At 37.3% G+C, this 21227-nt stretch overlaps 1 protein-coding gene across 3 annotated transcripts in view; it reads right to left on the bottom strand.

The window, feature by feature from the left end:
• The window catches only part of CMSS1 (cms1 ribosomal small subunit homolog), a 379245-nt gene that overhangs the window by 163417 nt on the left and 194601 nt on the right, over positions 1-21227 (bottom strand). Inside the window, exon 2 of one of the 3 annotated variants that reach the window (XM_079921889.1) lies at positions 10151-10200. The exons of the other annotated variants lie outside the window; for them this stretch is intronic. The gene's annotated coding sequence lies outside the window, so the exon portion shown is untranslated. The remainder of the gene's footprint in view (positions 1-10150; positions 10201-21227) is intronic. 3 annotated transcript variants of the gene reach the window in all.

The raw sequence follows: 21227 nt of genomic DNA on the forward strand, positions 1-21227 counted from the left end.
AAATAAAATAAATGAAGATACACTGTTTTTAAAAGGTTGCATGGGGAAATGAAGACATCATAGCCACATAATTTTAGAAAATAAAATTACAAGGTACATGATATGCTAGCAAAGTTCTCGATTATAGTAAGGCTTTCCAGGAAATAAGAAAACTTGTATGGCTATTACCCAGGGTGATTACTGAATCAAAGATATTACTCAGAAAGTAAAATTGCACATAATACATAGACATTTCAAGCCAGTTTCCTTGTGCCACATTCCCCCTACCCTTAATCTCATACTAGCCACTTCCTCTAACTGAAAAAAAAACCACTGTAGCTTTCTGGAATTCACCCATAAATTCCAAGTGAATAAAAAAAAAAATGAAAATAAGCCATAAAGTCAGATGACAATATGATGAAAATTCTCTTACTCTTTAATGTTGCAATAACAGCTTGAAAGAAAGATTATACTCCTACAGAATGTAAATGATGCTCTTACACAAACACCCATCAGCTTACCTTTATATCATTTAAAGAGAAGAATTTTAAATAAAAAAGGGGTGGAAAGATAGTCAAACGTTACACTTAAATCTAGAAATAATTTTAGAGAAAGAACTTTTCATCTTTAAGTAGACCACAATACCACAAATTAACTTTAAATGGCAGGTAATCCAATATTTCTCAGGTTTCTTTATTAACTAACTCTTCAGAGAAGATCTTAGTATACATGTTGCTGGTAACACAAAGTACATACGGAGGAATTTCATTCTTTGGTTACTATGGTGCTTCTTGCTCTCATATGGTAAGGTGGGTGCCAGGTAGATCTGAGCACATAAAGAGGACAGAGGGTTAAAGAGGATAAAAAGGTGTTGAAAGGATGCGATGAGCTAACAGTTACTAATAATGGGAGCGATAACTGCAGTACAGGTATGATTAACGTATGTTAAAGCCTCATCTAGCTTTACTGCTCCTATCGATATCAGAGCCTCAGAAACCTTTTGCTGATCTAACATGTTAGTTGTTTCAGCTCTGTATAATGTACAGACTTAGTTGTTCTCTTCTCTTAGTTGCACTTGCTTCATTTTCAGCTTAACTGGTAATCAGAGCCATAAAAATTTTAAAATATTTTGTAAATACTGCTTTTTAATGATAGACATTTTCAGGACACATAATTTTGACAGAGGAGAATATCAAAATGAACTTGCTATAGAAGCCTATTTTAAAAATTAAAGTATATTTGATTTATAATATTATGTTCATTTCACATGTACGGCATAGTAATTCAGTATTTTTGTATATTATACTCCATTATAAGTTATTATAAGATAATAGTTATAATTCCTTGTGCTAAAAAGTATATCCTTGTTGCTTATCTTTTTTATACACAGTAGTCTGTATCTGTTAATCCCCTGCCTCTAATTTGTCTCTCCTCCTATAAGTCTTTAAGAATACACACAGACACACATACACACTCACAAACTGTGAATTTGAAAAATGAACACAAATTCATTTAAAGGTCTCCACTGTAGCTTAAAATTAAACCAAATCTCAGGTAAATATGAAATGGTTCATAAGGAAGCTGTGGACTATAATTAGATGAGGACACTCAGATTAATGTTTTAGACACAACTAATTCTCACTTGGTTATTGGATAACAAAGATCGAGGTGTTGTAAAACCTGAATCTGTTCCTAGAAGCACTGTTAAGAAAGGGAATAAAGGAAATGTGTGCTTCATAAATTTAGAGCAACATTTCACATAGAACAACTAAAGAGATTCAAGAAATAAGTAAAAGGATAAAATGGAGCCTTGGGCAGCCACAGTCTACAAATTTCATGGACTTTACATATTAAAGAGCCTCTTAGTGTGCTCTTAATTTATATGCATATGTGCATGAATGGTTATTTTAGCTTCACGCTCACAGAAGATTAGAAGTATCACATTAGGGAAGAAGGTTCAGAGAGGTACCCTCACAGGAGTCTGCCAGTCTTCCTAGCCAGGAAATCAGAGAGCTATAAAAAGCTGGCCCAGTAGCCCCAAAACACAGCAATCAGAAGCTGTATAGTACAGTGGTAAAAAGACCTATGTATCCAAAAGAGCCTGAGAGGACCATCACACATAGGAGGTGCTAAATAAACACATGCTGAAAAGAAGTAACCTGAATGATGACCTTGAGTCATCAAAAAAAGTTTAAATATGGTTAGCATATGTTCTTTTAAGGCAAATAAACGGAAATATTTTAGAAAATATTTTCATCTAAACCAGTTAAAATAATATATATATATACTTAAAGGTCTCTCAATGTGGTTGACATTATTTTACATTTATGATACCTCCCCTCATTTATCAGATACTTCATGAGTGACTACTGTGTACCTGGCAGTATGACAATGGTCACAGGTACAAAATGAGCAAAAGCAGACAGTCCCTAAATTCATGGGGCTTCAGCCCAGTCAAGGCAAATAGATGGGAACACTGAGGCACAGGGCATTTAAGAGCCAATTTCTCTTCTGTAATGTCAGTCATAGCTGTAGCAATTTTTACTTCAATAATCTCAGCATTCAGTTTCAAGGACCATGAGAATCCTAGAAGCAATGAACTTGAGATTGAGAATATTTTAAAAATATTTTTTCAACTGTTTAGAAAGAACTAATTTTAGAAAAGAAACAAAAAGAATATGGTCATTCCATTTTCTATTAAATTTAATTTTAAATATTTTCTATACTTTATCTAATAAAATTTATTGACCTTGAAATAGGACTGCTGTCAGAATATGCCTAGTGGATACAGAAATCAATTTACCACTGGTGTCTTAGTCTTGATAGCAACTCATTTTGTAAATATCAGCCACATATGTCTGCCTTTTGTGATGGCAATTTAGCTGAGCTGAAACTGAATTGAGTGTATGAGATTTGGCATTGGGTGGGGAATCTGAATTATTCCTTAAGCATCAGAACTTCTCCCAGTCTTCACAGTATTAGGAAGGATTCTTACCTCCAGATGCTCCTACCCATTACTGAGTGACATATTCCTTTAAAGCCTTCTAATTTTCTCTAAAGTTACAAGATACTACACTAGAATGCTGAAATTTTCTCTGGATGACCAGTTTCTTTGGAGATACAAAGAATATTTTGTTTAGTTTTGGGCTTTTGATGTCATTAATGAGAAACTAGAGATTCTCAGGAAAGAAAAACAGCATTGAAATTAATTTATTTTTATACAAATCATATCTAGCAGACCTCGTGTATGGTTGACAAGAGAGTAATTCTACCAATCTCCTTTCTAATAAAAGGACCAGAAAGAACTTTTGGATATTTTATCCTTTTGGAATATGGAAGACAGATGAAGGTGTTAAAAATCCAACTCAGTATAGAATCAACCAATATTTTGGTTTTTTTAAATTGTTTTTTGAATACTTTGAGTTAAAGGATACTGTTCATTCCTGCTCCCCATTTACCATTCCCCTCACAAAGGTTTTCAAAAGAAATCTAATTTAGGTGAATGATTACTGGTATGGGAATAATCAGAATCTCTGTATGAGAAAGCATCTACACAATATCATATGTTACCACACATAAGGCAGCTGTGACTAAAATGGGAAGTTCTCTTTATTAAAAAAAAAACACTCCAATATTAAAATATTCAAACTTGCATTTAAAAGTCTAATGTAAATATATATGTATCCATCCATTCATTCAACCAAAACATGGTGCTTTGCAGAGCATAAATGGTCATCACCCTATGTGTTCTGGGATCTGTGGGGTGAGACCTATCCCTGGGTAGAGATGGGGTAGCCTTCTGATGTAGAAGGAACCTTGCTTCGACCACGAAACTTTTAAAATAGAATGTCAATGTCATCCTCATATGCCAATGTTCCATGGTCTCAAAAGGATTTATAACTACTAATCACCAGTTATTAAGGTTAAAAAATTAAAACTGAGGAGAGGGAAGAAATAATAGACCAGTAGAGTGAAAGGAATATGGCACCCAACTGGTTCTCCGGGTATTTAAAGTTCTATCTTTTTATCAAGTTAATCTTTAGAAGAAAACATACAAAAAATTCCCAGTCAAGAAGCACTGGGAAAGTCATAATGCTGGGAATGGGGTTTTTAGGCTCTGGTTGTTTGTTACTCAATAGATCAACATGTACCTAGTTCTACAGAAAGAAAAACCTTCCCCCAAGGGAAAAAGAACTGCTAGGATTCATGACCCACCTACCTTTGCAGAAGGTGTACCAAATACAGACATCCATCTTATGAGTGAAAAGATCCAGAACATCAAGGAGAAGTCATTTGATATTATGACGTGCCCCTCTGTCCCTATCATTATGCTCACTTTTGGAGGCTTCAATCTTCTATTATTATGGACTATAAGCTCTGGTACCATCTCTGCGCCACAGACTCCTGGCTTTATACTTCTAAATTTATATATTTTGTTTCTTCTATTTAAAAACTATCTTTTAAAATGAACAAATTCTGAAGACTGAAAACACTGATCCAAAAGAAAAGCTCTCTGATGATACAGAACTCTTTTCTCAAGATGTATTGTCCATCAACATTTTGAGGAATATCAGATTTTCACCAAATACATTAGGAAGCCACTGCTCTAAACTTGGTTGGAGTTTTTGAAGTAAGCCCAATCCTTTCTAAATACAACTAAATATAATAACTCTTCCCTACCAGAGGGCAGACGGCAGAAGCAAGAAGAACTACAATTCTGCAGCCTGTGGAAGGAAAACCACATTCACAGAAAGACAGACAAAATGAAAAGGCAGAGGACTATGTACCAGATGAAGGAACAAGATAAAACCTCAGAAAAACAACTAAATGAAGTGGAGATAGGCAACCTTCCAGAAAAAGAATTCCAAATAATAATAGTGAACATGATCTAGGACCTTGGGAAAAGAATGGAGGCAAAGATCGAGAAGATGCAAGAAATGTTTAACAAAGACCTAGAAGAATTAAAGAACAAACACCTAGAAGAACTAAAGAAAAAACAAACAGAGATGAACAATACAATAACTGAAATTAAAAATACACTAGAAGGAATCAATGGCAGAATAACTGAGGCAGAAGAATTGATAAGTGACCTGGAAGACAGAATGGTGGAACTCACTGCCGTGGAACAGAATAAAGAAAAAAGAATGAAAAGAAATGAAGACAGCCTAAGAGACCTCTGGGACAACATTAAATGCAACAACATTTGCATTATACAGGTCCCTGAAGGAGAAGAGAGAGAGAAAGGACCCGAGAAAATATTTGAAGAGATTATAGTCGAAAACTTCTTAACATGGGAAAGGAAATGAAATAGCCACCCAAGTCCAGAAAGCACAGAGAGTCCCAGGCAGGATAAACCCAAGGAGAAACATGCTGAGACACATAGTAATCAAATTGACAAAAATTAAAGACAAAGAAAAATTATTGAAAGAAGCAAGGGGAAAATGACAAACAACATACAAGGGAACTCCCATAAGGTTAACAGCTGACTTCTCAACAGAAACTCTACAAGCCAGAAGGGAGTGGCACGATTTATTTAAAGTGATGAAAGGGAAGAACCTACAACCAAGATTACTCTACCCAGCAAGGATCTCATTCAGATTCGATGGAGAAATCAAAAGCTTTACAGACAAGCAAAAGCTGAGAGAACTCAGCACCATCAGACCAGCTCTACAACAAATGCTAAAGGAACTTCTCTAAGACAGAAACACAAGAGAAGAAAAGGACCTACAAAAACAAACCCATCACAATTAAGAAAATGGCAATAGTAACATATATATCAATAATTACCATAAACGTGAATGAATTAAATGCTCCAACCAAAAGACACAGGCTTGCTGAATGGATGGAAAAACAAGACCCATATATATGCTGTCTAGAAGAGACACACTTCAGACCTAAGGACACATACAGACTGAAAGTGAGGGGATGGAAAAAGATACTCCATGCAAATGGAAAACGAAAGAAAGCTGGAGTAGCAATACTCATATCAGATAAAATAGACTTTAAAATAAAGAATGTTATAAGAGACAAGGAAGGACACTACATAATGATCAAGGGATCAATCCAAGAAGAAGATATAACAATTATAAATATATATGAACCCAACAGAGGAGCACCTCAATACATAAGGCAACTGTTAACAGCAATAAACGAGGAAATCGACAGTAACACAATCATAGTGGAGAACTTTAACAACCTCACCTACACCAATGGACAGATCATCCAGACAGAAAATTAATAAGGAAACACAAGCTTTAAATGATACAATAGAGCAGATAGATTTAATTGATATTTATAGGACATTCCATCCAAAAACAGCAGATTACACTTTCTTCTCAAGTGCTCACAGAACATACTCCAGGATAGATCACATCGTGGGTGACAAATGAAGCCTCGGTAAATTTAAGAAAACTGAAATCATATCCAGCATCTTTTCCAACCGCAATGCTATGAGATTAGAAATCAATTACAGGGAAAAAACTGTAAAAATCACAAACACATGGAGGCTACACAATACATTACTAAATAACCAAGAGATCACTGAAGAAACCAAAGAAGAAATAAAAAAATACCTAGAGACAAATGACAATGAAAACACAATGATCCAAAACCTATGGGATGCAGCAAAAGCAGTTCTAAGAGGCAAGTTTATAGCAATACAAGCCTACCTCAAGAAACAAGAAAAATCTCAAATAAACAATCTAAACTTAAACCTAAAGAGACTAGAGAAAGACGAAAAAACAAAACCTGAAGTTAGTAGAAGGAAATAAATCATAAAGATCAAAGAAGAAATAAATGAAATAGAAACAAAGAAAATAGCAAAGGTCAATAAAACTAAAAGCTGGTTCTTTGAGAAGATAAACAAGATTGATAAACCTTTAGCCAGACTCACCAAGAAAAAGATAAAAAAAGATTGATAAACCTTTAGCCAGACTCATCAAGAAAAAGAGGGAGAGGACTCAAATCAATAAAATTAGAAATGAAAAAGGAGAACTTGCAACGGACACCGCAGAAATACAAAGCATCCTAAGAGACTACTACAAGCAACTCTATGCCAATAAAATGGACAACCTGGTAGAAACAGACAAATTCTTCGAAAGGTATAACCTTCCAAGACTGAACCAGGCAGAAAGAGAAAATAGAACAGACCAATCACAAGTAATGAAATTGAAACTGTGATTAAAAGTCTTCCAACAAACAAAAGCCCAGGACCATGGCTTCACAGGTTAATTCTATCAAACGTTTAGGGAAGAGCTAACACCCATCCTTCTCAAACTCTTCCAAAAAATTGCAAAGGAAGGAACACTCCCAAACTCATTCTATGAGGCCACCATCACCCTGATACCGAAACAAGACAGAGATACTACAAAAACCGAAAATTACCGACCAATATCAATGATGAATATGGATGCAAAAATCCTTAACAAAATATTAGCAAACAGAATCCAACAACACATTAAAAGGATCTTATATCATAATCAAGTGGGATTTATCCCATGGATGCAAGAATTCTTCAATATATGCAAATCAATCAATGTGATACACCATATTAACAAACTGAAGAATTAAAAACCATATGATCATCTCAATAGATGCAGAAAAAGCTTTTGACAAAATTCAACACCCATTTATGATAAAAACTCTCCAGAAAGTGGTCATAGAGGGAACCTAACCTACCTCAACATAATAAAGGCCATATATGACAAACCCACAGCAAAAATCATTCTCAATGGTGAAAAACTGAAAGCATTTCGTCTAAGATCAGGAACAAGACAAGGAGGTCCACTCTCACCACTATTACTTAACATAGTTTTGGAAGTCCTAGCCACGGCACTCAGGGAAGAAAAAGAAATAAAAGGAATACAAATTGGAAGAGAAGAAGCAAAACTGTCACTATTTGCAGATGACGTGATACTATACAAAGAGAATTCTAAAGATGCCACCAGAAAACTACTAGAGCTAATCAATGAATTTGGTAAAGTTGCAGGATACAAAATTAATGCACAGAAATCTCCTGCATTCCTATACACTAATGATGAGAAATCTGAGAGAGAAATGAAGGAAACACTCCCATTTACCATTGCAACAAAAAGAATAAAATATCTAGGAATAAACCTACCTAGGGAGACAAAAGACCTGTATGCAGAAAAGTATAAGACACTGATGAAAGAAATCAAAGATGACACAAACAGATGGAGAGATATACCATGTTCTTGGATTGGAAGAATCAATATTGTGAAAATGACTATATGACCCAAAGCAACCTACAGATTCAATGCAATCCATATGAAATTACCAGTGGCATTTTTTTTACAGAAGTAGAACAAAAAATCTTAAAATTTGTATGGAGACACAGAAGACCCCGAATAGCCAAAGTGGTCTTGAGGGTAAAAAACGGAGATAGAGGAATCAGGGTCTCTGACTTCAGACTATACTATAAAGCTACAGTAATCAAGACAATATGGTACTGGCACAAAAACAGAAATATAGATCAATGGAACAGGATAGAAAGCCCAGAGATAAACCCACACACCTATGGTCAACTAATCTATGAAAAAGGAGGCAAGGATATACAATGGAGAAAAGACAGTCTCTTCAATAAGTGGTGCTGGGAAAACTGGACAGGTACATGTAAAAGTATGAGATTAGATCACTCCCTAACACCATACCCAAAAATAAACTCAAAGTGGATTAGAGACCTAAATGTAAGGCCAGATACTATAAAACTCTTAGAGGAAAACATAGGCAGAATGCTCTAGGACATAAAGCACAGCAAGATTCTTTTTGACCCACCTCCTAGAGAAATGGAATTAAAAACATAAACAAACAAATGGGACCTAATGAAACGTAAAACCTTTTGCAAAGCAAAGGATCCTACAAACAAGATGAAAAGACAACCCTCAGAATGGGAGAAAATATTTGCAAATGAATTAACGGACAAAGGATTAATCTCTAAAATATATAAACAGCTCATGCAGCTCAATATTAAAAAAACATACAACCCAATGAAAAAATAGGCAGAAGACCTAAATAGACATTTCTCCAAAGAAGACATACAGATGGCCAAGAAGCATATGAGAATCTGCTCAACATCACTAATTATTAGAGAAATGCAAATCAAAACTACAATGAGGTATCACCTCACACCAGTTAGAATGGGCACCATCAGAAAATCTACAAACAATAAATGCTGGAGAAGGTGTGGGGAAAAGGGAACCCTCTTGCACTGTTGGTGGGAATGTAAATTGATACAACCACTATGGAGAACAGTATGGAGGTTCCTTAAAAAACTAAAAATAGAATTACCATATGACCCAGCAATCCCACTACTGGCCATATACCCAGAGAAAACCATAATATAAAAAGACGCATGCACTCTAATGTTCACTGCAGCAATATTTACAATAGCCAGGGCATGGAAGCAACCTAAATGCCCACTGACAGATGAATGGATAAAGAAGATGTGGTACATATATACAATGGAATATTACTCAGCCATAAAAAGGAATGGAATTGGGTCATATGCAGAGACGTGGATGGATCTAGAGACTGTCATATAGAGTGAAGTACGTCGGAAAGAGAAAAACAAATATCGTATATTAACGCATATATGTGGAACCTAGAAAAATGGTACAAATGAACCAGTTTGCAGGGCAGAAATAGAGACACAGATGCAGAGAACAAACGTATGGACACCAAGCGGGGGAATTGGCGGGGTGGTTGGTGGTGGGATGAATTGGGAGATTGGGATTGACATACATACACTAATATGTATGAAATAGATAACTAATAAGAACCTGCTTTATAGAAAATAAATAAAATAAAATTCAAAAATTCAAAACAAAACAAAACATAAACCAAAAAAAACTCTTCCACTTCCTGAAGTTCTAATAAGCAAAATTGATGGAAATAAAGAGGTAGGTTTCTTTCAATAGTTTTTTTTTTTTTTTGTACAGAGAAATATATTTATTTATATGACATTTCCCTTGTTTCCTAGACCCTCTCTCTCCCTCTCTCTCTCTGTCTCTGGCTCTGGCTCTCTCTCTCTCTCATATTTTTTGTCTTCAAGACAGAGCATACTCTGGAGGTCAATGTTGTGGGAAAATACAAACTGAGAAATCAGAAAAACCAAAGTTTATATCATTTGATAAAAATAGTAATAATACTTTACCAAATGGAAAACTCCATCAAATGAAATGTCACTCCAATCAGACGACTTACCTAAAAACAAGAGTGTTAGAAGAAAGTGAGAACTTAGTATTATATTCAACCCTCAATAGACTAGATTTCAAAAGACATGGCAGGTATCTTAAATTGATGGACTATCCAAAACGAACAAACTACACCAGGTCAGGAAACACTAATTTCTTCAGAAATGGTAATTAATGTTAGAAAGGAAATAGCAAACAGGGAGCAAAGGCAATGAAGAACGGAAGTGGTATCTACTTTCAAATCACTTGACTCTCATATATATTTTAAGAGGCCAGTTTTGAAAATGTGGACACATATGCATATAAAGGCCATGGCTAAACTGTGGCCATATATGCATGTTACTTTCTCTCCCAAGACCTCTGGTTACTGTCTTAAAGAGAGACTGCCCAAAGCTGCAAACTTTCAAATAATTTCACCTCATATGACTAAAGAAAAAGGTGCCACTGTATCAAGTGCTACTGTAATTTCCTCTGTTGATTTTCCTTCGCCCTTAACACTTAGATGTTTTGGCTCTTTGCTTTTTTTTCCCCAAAGTGAACACTGATGTTCATGAAAGGTGCCAGATTAACAACCAGGGGAAATTAAGAGCTTGCTCTATCAAGAGAAAAGCCTCAGTGTAGTGGAGGTGATGAAAGTTTCCCCTATACTGTGCTTGCCTATGTATGTTAGCTCTGACCCATGGTCACCCCAGCTCTCCAGTTTTCACGGTCCATTAATGCCTTTGATTACTCACACTGCTAACAGGGGCAGGCAATCTTGTTCCTGCTTTTAATGCTATCATTATTATTACCACTACTGTGATCTCAAACTTCCTCAGAGAAATTATGTCGGAATTTATATTAGCCATTATTTTGTTTCAGGACAACAGGAAAATAAAATGAACTGAAGATAAATCTTATATTATTAAGTAATATTGCAGGTTTGGTTCAAAGCCATTAATTTCTTCAAACAGGAGGCAAAATCTTGAGGGGTCAAATTGAAACAGGCCCTGCTACATTCAGTCACCTGCACCCAATCTGAATTCCCATTCAGGGACATTCTAATATTTAACGGCCACACATCTTTTATTTTTCTTTTGAGTCTACCATAAACCAGTCAACTTTATTATTCATTAGCAACTATGTAAAGGTGGGGTGGATGTTGAGGCTAAAACTATTATCTATGAGATCTGGAAATCACTGTCAGTCAAACAGAGAAAAAGATCTCTTTCTTGTATTTATAGGTAGGTGTTCCAGGTTTCTGAATTGTCTGAGTATTTTGTAAGTACTGATCATTAATTAATCTCTCCTATATCCAGGGATCTGTGAAATCATTTTGCTTCATCTAGTCAGTTATCCAACAACTATTTCATGTTGGCACTTTCTGTTCTATGCCGGTTCTTCATGCAAAATATAAGGGCCAGAGCAAGACAATAATGCTTTTCCTATCTAGATTTTATAACAATAAGGGAAACAAAGCCAACAAACACATGCAAAATATTAACGTAACAATGAAGTAATACACTGAATGCTGCTGACTAATAGACCAATAATTACTTGGTAATTATTTGAAATGATCACAGTATTAATCCCACAGTTTTTCCCTGTCTTTGCCTTTTTGTTAAAGACCAAATTCTCTGTAGCTAGAGTATCCATTTTGACATGGCTAGCTTTTTCTATAATTTATAATCTCTAGAAGAGGTGGAGAATGAGAATTGCAGGGCACCAATGACTACAGCAAACACACAGTAACAATTAGATGAAGGGTGCCCTAACTGCATCTCAGACGGAAGTCTTGGAAAATTTTTAGTTTGGGAACTTTGACTGTTTTTTCCTTTGCCATGCACAGACTTTATCAAGTGAGTCCTTACAGTATTAAAACATTTGGCACTAGCTCAAGTCTATGCTATTGCTGGCAAGGGATCTAACTGGGAAAGAGGGGTGGAGTAGTTACCTTTATCAGGAAAGACCTTAACTTTATGGAAAAGCTCTTTCCTCCCCACTGCTTAAGTAGCTTTACTGAAAGACTTAAACCCAGATGTGAGAAGAGAGATTATCTCCAAGAGCAGCAGCAATTTATTGTAATTATGTTAGTACAAAGATTAGGAAGGTGGAAAATATTATGCTAACTTAGCAGATGAGAAGGGCAACGCCCTGTATATAGGTCCCATGGCAAGGTTGTGCTAGGAAAATCAACTCTAACCCCTAAGTCCCAAGGAGGCCTCAGTTTCCCAAATTGCAAGAAAATCAGAACCTAACTACTTATAAAAGCAATAAACCCATGGTATGTAAATAACGAGTAGGTAGGAGGCCATGAGAATCTGCTCACCAACAGATATCAACCTATATCTGCCACTATTCCCCCAGTGGCCACCTCTTGCCAACTTCCTGTTGCCACCAGACAACTAATACATCTATCCCAATGATTCCTGTCAGCCCTATATAACAAGTCATAACAGTGGCAGTCAAAGTAACAAGGTCCGTTATGCCTGTACAACACTCTAGCTCCCCTCGGTGAAGCACTTGTCTGATTTAAAGCACTTTGGAGGTTGGCCTTGTAACTAGAACAAAATCTGTATACATTCTGGACCAATTCTAGGTCTCAGCCACCCAAATGAGAATATATTTTGTCCCTAACTCCTCTCTGCATTGTATAATGGATCTCTTATCAGTTTCTCCTGACTGGACTTTTGCATCCTTCATAATTTGGTTTGTCACATTGCACCATCTTTTTATGGTGGGAGATGTATAAGCATGAATTTTCAGAATTTGATATTTCATACAAAATGGATCAGTGAACACAGCAAAAACTTTTTTGTGGACACAGCACTCTGCTCTATGTGGTCTTCTAGCCAAACGAAAATTTCAGGCAATAAGACATTTTGATCTCTGTAAGCAAAAGATAAAAAGGCTATATCTGAGAGACTCAACTTATTGACTCTCATGGTCATGAAGAGAAAAACAGGAGAAGTAATATAAAGCCTTTAGAGCAGAAAACAACAGGTGATTTCTTCTTTTCTTTATATTACAGAGAGCTGACAGTAGCCTAATGAATGTCAAGGACACAAGAAACATAGCGAGTCAGGGAAAATTATAGGTCATAGATGGTAAAAACCTCATATGAAAAATACTAGCTAAGGTGCTAAGAAAGCCAGTAAATACTGAAAAAGTTATGAAGATGAATATGTTCAGATTCTGGACAAAGGGTACATAAAACAAGAGCAGACAAAAATACTTTAAAAACAGATTTGTTTTTTGGTTTGTTTCTTGCAATGCACATTAGACATAGCTCAATTTTGGGACTTCCCTGGTGGTCCAGTGGTTAAGAATCCATCTTGCAATGCAGGGGATGTTTGTTCGATCCCTGGTCAGGGAACTAAGATTCCACATGTCATGGGGCAACTAAGCTTACACGCCACAACTAATGAGCCTGCGTGCCACAACTAGAGAGAAGCCCGCACACTGCAACGAAGAGCCCATGCACCGCAACGAAAAATCCCACGTGCCACAACAAAGACCCGATACAGCTAAAAAAATAAATTAAAAAAAAAAAAGATAGCTCAATTTCAAGAGCTTGCAGTGGTTTAGTAATCAAACAGCTCAAGACAATGCATCATGCTTCTACCTATCAAGAATGCTTGCTTACTTTGGCTGACATGCTGCAATTATTAATTTGGTTATCTGATTCAAAACAGAGTCAGTAACGTTTGTTCTTAGCTTTGATTTCTTCACTTAAGGAGCAAATTCTAGGAGTTACTATGCTAAGGGCTGAGTGAATCTCAAGTTGGAATTTTCTTATGGGAAGAGAAGTTATAAAATAAACAAGCTGAATTCTCATCGTTCCAAAGCTAAGTTTTAATAATATAAAATTAAAAGGGTAAAACTAAAATGTCTGGAATTTGAATGATGGATTCCATGACTATGTAGAAGAAATATTTTTTTTAAGGAGGCTTTAGAGCAGAAAATTACAGATGATCACCTCCTGAAAAGGGGTGAAAGGAGGGACTCAAATTGATCAATCTGTGGGTAGTAGTGTTGATGATTATGGGGAAGGAGGAAAGAAATATGCCAATGAATGTTCTCAAGGGAAGTACATAACTTGAAGAAATTTACAGATTATTTAGGGAAATGAGTTATACAAAGGTAACAATCAAAGACAACAAAAACAAAATTTAAATAAGAGTCAAAGAACAGATGAGGGCTGAGGAAGAGATTAGTTCGGGTTAGTTCCTGAGGTTATCTCAATAGGGGCAGTGGAATTGGAGGCAGCCTCTCTTACTGCCCCTACCCCTAGCACTTCCTCAATATGCCTACATCCCACACAGTTTATAACCACACCAAATGGTTTTACCAAAAGAGCTATGTCTAAGGGCTTTCTGGTTTAAGATTTTAGGTCTTTTTAGAAACTAGGAAACTTGCTTCCCTCTTTTCTATACACTTCAATTCTATTTCGTATCAAATTGCTTTTTTCTTTTCTACTATTCTCCATTCTAGTTCTGGTGTGTCAGGGTTGAAAAAGCAGTGGTGAAGGTGGGAATGAATGGAACACAGCTGGCCTGTGGAAAAAGGACTGTGAGTAGGAAGCAGCTGCATTTTGGAGGCAAGAAGAAAAAGAATTAGGATCTTCAAAGCTAAGGAAAGCTTCTCCCTGTGTTCTTCCCTCCTTTCACCTCTTCCCCTTCCTGGGAAATGATAGAAATTTCACAAAACATACAGCCTTTCTGAATTCATAACAACCTCCTTTTCCTCATACCCAAGTGTGTTTAACTTATTACTACTGCTAACATTTTGCATGTACTTTGTATTAAAATTTTTCTCCTAGGAGTTTCAAAGAGGTTTATAAATTTTCATTAAAACAAATATGCCTGGGCATATTTTTATATTAATAAAATTTAACTTTAGCATAATGAGAATTCTGTTTGTTAAAATGTTATTTTTCTAGAATTTGGTTTATTATACCACACACACATTTCCTAGACCAGTGGTTCTTAAATTTTAGGCTTCATAAGAATCCTCAGGTGCACTTATTAATATGCATATTCTTGTGCCACATCTGATCATGGATTTATATTTGGTTGGTCCAGAGTGAGGCCCTGGAATCTACATTTTTAATAAGCACCCAAGGGGATTCTTATACACATACAGTGGGGGTAGAGGGGCCCCACTGAGACCCTGTCCTAATTGGGGCATCCCAGCCTCCCAGCTTCAACTTTCCCAAGGGAGCTTATTTCTTAGGGGCAGTAGTCAAGCATTCTCCTGTAGTCCACACTGAATAGTGAGTCAAAAATACAAAGTGAGCAATCTGAGAGAAAGAAAATGATCAACAAGATTTCACTTTTAACAATGCAAGGTGCTATTAGCTACACAAACACAGGAAAGAAAGGGAGGTGCCCTGGTTTTAACTTCACTTCCTTGAATATGATGAGGTTTGGTATTATGAATGAGTTGGTTTTCTATTCATGAGAGTTGAACCTTTACTGGCTCTCCAGTTATGTATGCTGCATTCTGGCACTCTTTTCCCTAACTCAATGAGAGTCTTGCAGAGCCAGCTTTGATTTCCCAAACTGCAAGCAAATTGGAACCTAACTACTTAGAAAAGCAATTGTGTGAAATCTATCTGCAACGGGTACGAGGCTATGAGAACCTGTTTGTCAAGAGACACCAATGACTTCCTGCCTCTACTTCCTCAGATGCTGTCTCTTGCCCACCAGCACCACAGGGGGACTCTCAGATAAGCTCAGAAGCCAAAATTCTTCTTGAGGACACTATGTACTTCTGCTTTTAACCTCCAAATCCTACCTTTTAAAAGGTACTACTGTCACCCAGCCCTGGTCCTCAGACCTGAATTCTGTGACCCCATGCCCTGTCTTCCTGTTGAGCCATTCTTGGAATTGTGATATCCTGCTGACTACTCTGACCTAATATTAGATGATGTTTAACTCCTTGTATCTTGCTTCTGACCTTATGGTTTTGATCACAACAGTTCTCTCAAAGGTCACCAGTGGCTAAATTCAGTAGTGTTTTCTTAGTCCTCTCTCTCTCTCCACCAATCTGTTGAGTGACCCCATCACACTTTTCCTTCCACTGATTCTCCTCCCTTGGTGTCAGCGACAACACAATTCTCTTGACAACACAATTCTCTTATGGACATAGTGAGCATCTGATCTGCTTGGTATTAATCCTCCCAACCTAGCACAACACACAGAAAATGAAAGATATGCTTAGCCACCAATATGTACAATGTTGTTGAGCCCAAGACAGTTTCAGTTCAACCTAAACAAAAATTCCCTGCCTAATTATACACAAGCCAATGTCAACCTAGAGGAGTTGCATTTTACTTGGGATTTAGGTTTTTTAAAGAATATGTAAGAAAAAAAAATAATTGTGTCAAAATTACCTTGAAAATCCCCTAGGAAGGCCCCATGCTGGAAGCCAACATACTGTCTCTCAGTAGGCCCAACCCAGGCAGGTTTTTCTTCCTGCATTGCTAAACATGACTATGTCTTTGGAATAGTTGGCTTGTATTTGAGGTGCAGGTTATACAAAACAGGACACTGAGCATGGCAAGATACTCACCCTGAGAGACAACATGGGAACAGACGTGGACTGAGAAAAAACAATATACATTTCAGGTTCAGTCCTGCACATAGACTCATTGACTATAACTTATAACCTGAGTAGACTTGTCTGCACAATGTAAATTATTATTTCTCCTCTTTTTATGTTCATTTGCTGAGCAGGTGTAGTTGAATTCATGCAAATTTAGTGTTTGTATGATACAACTCCACCAAAGAATCTGAGTGGTTGTTTCAATAAATATACATAGGCCTATTCTCTTGACTTATAGTATCCCAAGGATAAAGAACAGAGGCAGATACTAAATCAAGTATGAATATCAACTAGAGAGAACTGGACTTTTTTCTTGCAAAAAACTTTTTGATTACATAAATCAAAGACATTTGTGATGTAGTGGAAAATGTACTGTACTTGGTGCCAAGAGACCAGGATTCCAATCCCAATTCCACCACATATTAGTTAGGTGAACTGGACCAGTGTCCTCACCTCTAAAATGGGTACAAGTAGTAACTGCTTTGAGGTCTACAAGAAAAAGTGTAAAGTATGCATGTGTCACTGACACAGGTAGGCACTTGCTATAGGTTTGTTTGCTGTGAATTTGTTGAACTGAAACTGAGAGACAAAATAAAATAACCACGTAAGGAAGAAAACTATCAGAGTCGACATTATGGTGCACATAGTAAGTACTGTGTCAGTATTTAATGAACCAAGTTGAGAGAGATATCAAGGTGATTTGACCAAGTCAATAAATAATTTTCCTATTCTAACATTCTTTTATTTTCTCCACATGGTCATCGGTACAAAGTCCACTTATGGCTTCATAAACATGGGCTCAAAACAAAAGTGCTTCTAATCAGATTTGGCAAGAAAAGGAGAGAAACATAGGGTGAGATAAGTGTAAGGCTACAGTGCTGAGTAACAAGGATGGCGGTGCCTCAGTACGAGTCACACAGACACGGAGCAGTACACAGCTAGAGATAATTCACAGGTAAATGCTGCATGAGCCATTACATCATTCCTCCTTTGCCCTTTCTTCATCAATCATGCCGCCTGGACTCTGATGCAACCTAGCAAGAATGTCTGATTTGCAGACAGCAGACAGAGCCTTAGAACACACACATACTCATCATAGAGAGCAATATGAACCCAAACTAAAGCTTCTGGCATTTCCTTTTGTTTAAATCATGCTTTAAGGGGGAAGTCTTTTTTTTTTTAATATTTATTTTTTTTGGCTGTGCTGGGTCTTAGTTGCGGCACAGGGGATCTTCGTTGCCTCATTCGGGATCTTCCTCACAGCATGTGGGAACTTTTTTCTTAGTTGTGGCATGCAAACTCTTAGTTGTGGCATGTGGGCTCTTACATGCGGCATGTGGGATCTAGTTCCCTGACCAGGGATCGAACCTGGGCCCCCTGCATTGGGAGTGTGGAGCCTTAGCCACTGGACCACCAGGGAAGTCCCCAAGGGGAAGTCTTATGGGGGGGATGTATAACTATAGGTTATGCCATCTGGTCTGATGCCTCAAGGGCTAGGCTTCATCATTTTGGACAAGTCACTCCAGGTCTATAGGCCCTTTCCACATCTGTACAAGTAGATGATCATCAAGGTCCCTTCCAGTTCTGTAATTTCATCATTAAAAATTCAGGCCAATCACACCCATACAATGGGCAGATAAACATTTAGTTGTATAAGTCAGCTTTATTTATTCTCAGCTATACAGGTCATTCAAATATTTGGCTACCTCCATCCCCACACTGCATTACTGAAAGAGTGTGTAGCTATGTACAAATCTTGTTAAAGCAGAAAAAAGTGGCAGGTAGGAAATGTTGGTTCTAGAAAATGTGAATGTTCATAACTGAGGTTATAGGGACACTCTAGTCTAAATCACAGAAGCATAAAAGCAAATACTCGTTAGGGGATATAATGCATTAACACCTATTTTTCTGTAGAGGCAATGAACTGAACAATAAAGAAGAGTCACAAGGGATGCAAAACAAGAAAAATGGGTACAAAAAGGGTACTCTAGCCTCCAAATAATTCAAATTTAAGATGGATGTTGTAACCCTAACTTGAAACCAAATGCAGGGCCAGTATGTACATGATTTAGTCAAGAGTTATCAGTTTGTGAGTTCACATACCACCAGTCCAAACAGACCAATTAGAGACTCATTAGAGACCAATCCAAGGCAAAGAGGAGGTGGCTGGCTCCTGGTAAGCCTGTCCTGCCATAATGCTTTCCACCTGTCATGGCACCATTTCCAAGCTGGCCAATGCAAACATTTAAAGACTCATCACTGCAAGATTTTTGATCGAATCTCCAAAGAGGGGCATTTCCAACAAAACTTGGGATTGGGGAAAATAGGCAAGTCCAGCGGAGATGAAAACCAAAGGCCCTGTAGAGCTTCCCTCACAGCTGACACCGTGAGGGGTCCCTTACCTTGCATGCTGAGTGGCTGGGGCAGGGGGTCACCCCATTGGACCTGGAGCAGCATTCAACAAAGCGCACAGCCCTTTAATTGTTCAGCCAAATAATTTATGAAGCTTGGCTGCAGAGACAGGGCAGACTGGTTGAAATTCAAAGGATCCATCCTACAGGTATTCTGAAAACCCTGGCCACCTCTGTAACAAGTACTGCTCCCCTTGGTAAGGGAGAGAATAGAAAGGAAGAATATGTGACCTGCCCGACAGGAAGACGGGACCCAGCTAGATGCAACATGCCTCTCCACTCCTTTCCTATCCTATCGCTCACGAATGCTCTGGCAGATTTCCTTGCTAAAAAAGCAAACAGACATAACAGTCCACTCTTTCTTTAGCTAGAAATGTAAAACCCCAGAACAATCAACACATTTTTTTTTAAAGATTTTTTTGATGTGGGCCATTTTTAAAGTCTTTATTGAATTTGTCACAACATTGCCTCCGTCCTACGTCTTTGTCCTCTGGCCCCAAGGTATGTGGCATCCCAGCTCCCCGACCAGGGATCGAAACTGCACTCCCTGCATTGGAGGGAGAAGTCTCAACCACTGGATGGCCAGGGAACTCCCATCATCAACACATTTTTATACACTGGGCTCATGTGGTTTATTCTGATTGCTTACTGATTGTATAATCTTTCTGATCAACTAGGGCAGAAGTCAGCCAACATTCCCCCCCAAGAACCAGATAGTAAATATTTTAGATTTTGTGGGCTATATGTTTTCTGTCACAACTGCTCACCTCTACCATTACAGCACAGAAGCAGCTATAGACAATAGGTAAATGAATGAGCATAGCTTGTTATTTATAAACACAGGTGAATGGTTAGCTTTGGCCTGCATAGTTCACTGATCCCTGAACTAGTATGTTTCCAAAGAGCTCAACTGTGATAAAGTGAGAAGGTACTACCAAACGTATCATCCCTTAAAACAATTTAAATCTAAGCCTCAATTTTGGGAGAACTAACTTGTAAAATAATCTTCATTAATAGTAGGTACAATAAGAACCCATTTTCAGGAAGTGTGTATGTGTATATGTGTGTGTGTGTAAAATACAGGGTGATTCAAAAGCAATTGAACACTTTCAGAAATTTATCACTCAGTAACTAGGATTTTTTACGAAAATGTAGTTTGCACTAAATTGTCAAGTTACCCTTACAGGTGTCTTGCCAAAGGGCAACTCCAAGCTTTAACTGCAAGTTTATATACATCATAGTTACTGAGTAATACGTTTTTGAAAGTGTTCAATTCTGTTTTATTCAGCCTGTATATTATCTGTGTACATACTGTAAAATACTTTAAATGATAAACACTAAACTATAAACAACGGTTACTCCTGGAGAATGGGGGTTAAAAGTTTCACTTTTAGCAGTGTTGCTTGAATTTTTCACAAGGATACAGTAAGTCCCCTACATAAGAACACGTTCCATTCCAAGAGGCATTCATAAGTCCTATTTGTTCATAAGTCCAACAAAGTTAGCCTAGGTACCCAACTAACACAGTCGGCTATAAAGTACTGCACTGTAATAGGTTTATAATACTTTTCACACAAATAATACATTAAAAATAGACAAACACAAAAAGTAAAGAAAACATTTAAATCTTATAGTACAGTAGTACAGTATAACAGCTGGCATACAGGGGCTGGCATCAAGTGAACAGGCAAGAAGAGTTACTGACTGGAGGAGGGAGAGGAGGTGGGAGATGGTAGAGCTAAAGGATCGCCAGCAATAGGAGACCGAGGGCAAGCTGCAATTTCACGCACGTCTGATAGTGATGGCAAACGTTCTGGTTTCTTGCTGGAACCAGATGCACGTTCACAACTTTGAAAGTTCGCAACTTGTAGGTTCGTATATAGGGGACTTACTGTATATTACTTAGTGAATAAAAAGGCGTTTCGTTTTTCTCTTGTAAAGAAGTGGTAAGGGTAGGCAATCTTTGGCACTGCAACTTAAAACATCTACTGAAGGCGAGCTGTGACTCTTCTAATAGTAGATGCCAATAAATATCTCA

This window comes from Stenella coeruleoalba (assembly GCF_951394435.1).
Source record: "Stenella coeruleoalba genome assembly, chromosome: 5".
NCBI lineage: Eukaryota > Metazoa > Chordata > Mammalia > Artiodactyla > Delphinidae > Stenella > Stenella coeruleoalba.